Here is a 3,435-nt window from a genome sequence, read left to right on the forward strand (position 1 = left end):
AGTGACAGGGGCCGGATTTACTCTCCTTTCTGAAAACGAAACAGGACAAAATGAACAAAATATATGAAACCCTGATTGGCAAGGAACTGGACACCATGCAGTTAGGGGCAGTCACAAGTGAAGTGCACCCTATGGTTACAGGGGTGACTGCCTGGAGACATTAGGCTGCGAGGAGGGACCACAAGGCAGAGCGGGCTGGAATTCCTGTTTTGAGGAGATAAAGCTGACAGACCAAGGTGGTCTCTGTTCACAGGACACAGAGAGTTAAGTGCAGAGGGCTCCTCTCATGTGTTCAGCTAAGAAGGCACAGGGCAGCAATGGTGGAAACTGCCTGAGGATAGGAAAGAACCCCTCTCCCCCAACAACAACAACAAATACAATTAGATGGTATTTTTCACGAAACCTCTCTCTACACACCACCTGGGCATCTCAGTTTTCTCATTTGTACATTGAGGAGCTTGGCTCAGATTAAACTCTGTGACTGTGAACTCCCTGCTGTGGACCTGTGACAAAGGAAGGTAGGGGATCCTAACCCCAAGATCACCAGGCAGTACTTCTGGAGTGCTGTTCTGCAATTTGCACTTTAACACACACCCCACCTCACCACAGCTGCTCACAGCTGGTCTGTTGGAACAGCTGCCTGCACTGTCTCAAGTGACTTTCCAGGTGTAAAACTCTTGACCTTGAAGGCAGGGAGCTGGCAGGGGGTTGCTACAATGGGCCACCGCCCATCTGGAAAATGCCTCCATGTCAACCACCCCTTAAAAACTTCAGGTCCCACTCAAATGCAAAATAACCACTCATAGAAGCTGAGAATCTGCTCCAGAGGTGCTGGCGACCGCTGCACTGGGAGTCACAGCAACTGCAGGGGTGGAGCTCAGCGGGCTGTCAAAAGAATCTCTGCCAGGCAGCCTGCAAGTGGAAAAGCCCGCGCAATAGATGGCAGGTAGCAGGCACCCAGTGGCTTGGCAGAGAGGACCCTAGGGCTAGCAAGTGGCAGGGCGGGGTCCAGGGACACGCCCTCGCAGCCTCCCTAGGGATCGGGAGGACCCCGCGGCGTCCGCCCACCCACTCGCTCCCACTCTAGGTCCACCGCCAGCTTCCGTTTTCTGGACAATCTTTGAGCAATTGTGCCCCTCCATCCCTTTTTTCACCCCCCTCCCACCTCCACCCCCAGAGTCCGCTGTTGTGGCTTGAGGAGCTGAGCCAGCGCGGGGAGGGTGGGGGAGCATCCCTGAGATTTCCCTGGGCTCTGATTGCCTGGCAATGCGAGAAGCCGAACAGCCCGTCCAGCGACCTGAGCTGCGGTGCAAACAGCCCACCAGCGCGGCCCCAGGGCGCTGCAGGCACTGCACTGCGAGGTGGGCGGCTGTGGTGGGACTAGCATCCCGGGCCAAGTCGGGTGGCCGCTGCGGAAAATCGCCCAGACCCCACAGAGGCAGCGGTCTGGATCCCGAGGGCGTCTGTCCATGCCCTGCGCTCCACCAGCTTCCAGGGACCCAAAGGCCCCGAAGCCGGCAGCAAGCAGCCCGCTCCTGCGGTGGAGTCTGTGCGACTTGGCCACCGCCACTCCGCCCTAAAGGCAGGGAAGAATCACCCACCGCCACCAACAACACCAGCAACACCACCACCAACAACAAAATTGGAGGGTGTCTCTCAGCAAACTCTCCCTACACCCCGCTGGGCATCTCAGTTTTCTCATTTGTAAATTAAGGAGCTTGGCTCAGGTTACACTTCGTGCCCATGAACTACCCCCTGTGAACTTGTGACAAAGGAAGGTAGGGGATCCCACCTCCAAGATCTCCATGCAGTACTTGTGCAGTCAGTTCTGCAATTTGCACTTTCAACAACCTCCCTCCCCACCCCCCCACCATCCCACCCCAGCTGCTCAGGGATCCCTGTTGGAACAGCTGCCTGGACTGTGTCCTAATGACTTTCCAGGTGTAAAACTCTTGGCCTTTGAAGGTGGAGAGCCGGCAGCGGGTGCCCACCATGGGGAGCTACCTATCCCTCTTTCCTTCTACCCCCCAAACCTCCATGCCAATCACTCCTAATAATAACTCCAGGTCCCACTCAGATGCAGAGGAACCACTCACAGCGAAGAATCCACTCCAATTCTGCTGGTGATCGCGGCACTAGGAGTTGGTGATGATGCTCGGCGGGCGGTGCGGGAATGTCTGCTGCTTGGCAGGAAGTGAGAAAGCCCATGCTCCAGACCGGGCGGGGCTTCTGGCCAACAGACTGCCAGGTTGCCTGGAGAAAGGGCGGGAGGCAAGGCAGGGTCCCGGGACATGCCCGGGCAGCCCCTAGGGATCCGAAGATCACACTGCGTCCCACTCATCCGCTTGTTGGGCACAAACTATGAGCAATCGTCCCCTCCGTCCCTTCCCTGCCGCTCTGGGTCCACTGTCGTCGCGGGGCGGGTGTGAGAGGAGCCGGGGGACCAACGATTTCAGGGACCCTGATTGCACAGCCGCGCGGCTTCCAGGAGCAGGAACAGTGCTCCAGGGACCAGAGTTGCGGGGCGAACAGCCCGCGGAAGCCGCTCCGGGTGCTTTCTGCGCAGTGGTCGGTGCCCTTCAGATGCTGCGAGGTGGGCGGCGGCCTTGAGAGGAGCATCCCCAGCCAGATCCGGGGGCCGCTGAGGAAAATCGCCCACACTCTACAGAGGCAACGGTCCAGATCACACGGGGCGTCTGTTCATTTGTGCCTTGCGCTTCACCAGCTCCCAGGGACCAATAGCCCCCAAGCAGGCACAAAACAGCCCGCTTCTGTGGTGGGGTCTGGTGGGACTTAGGCCCTTCCACTCCACTTCCCCACTTCCCTGCAGGCAAAAGAGTCAACTTGTTGGAGGGGCTGATGCACAGCAGACAGTGCCCAGCAGGAGGAAGGGAGAGGCCAGCACTGCACTCCTGGCGTCCAGGACGCGCCTTACTAGAGGGTCCTCATGGAGGACTCCAGTCAGGCATCTCCCAGCAGATGATCAGAGAGTGCTTTGCAAGGGGCTTGAGGAAACACCTTACCCTTTAAGAACTGGAATAAGAGCCAGATGCCTTCAATATTGGGTGCTATGTTAGAAGAGTTGGTCAAAGAGGGGGAGGATATAATTGGTAGGTGATGATGGTGACAACTCTTTTGTAACTTACAGAGAAATATTAGTAGATGTTTATGTGAAAGCTGATGGTGTTGGTGGAATAATTGGAAAAATTTCCCCTAATTTGACCTGAAGTAACATAGACACTGAGAACTGCCATCACTGCTTTGATTCTGGGTGCTGGGTGGGGGTTGCAGAGAGCACACGTTAGGAGCATAATTGTAAATGTAGTATGAAGAAGGTTAGAAAAAATAAGAAAAATGGAGTTTTACAAATCCCAATTGTTCTTTAAATTATCCTAAAGTAGTACAGGTGACTGGTACCAACAGGGATACTGAGGT

The sequence above is a fragment of the Myotis myotis genome, unplaced genomic scaffold, assembly GCF_014108235.1.
Source record: "Myotis myotis isolate mMyoMyo1 unplaced genomic scaffold, mMyoMyo1.p scaffold_m19_p_10, whole genome shotgun sequence".
Classification (NCBI taxonomy): domain Eukaryota; kingdom Metazoa; phylum Chordata; class Mammalia; order Chiroptera; family Vespertilionidae; genus Myotis; species Myotis myotis.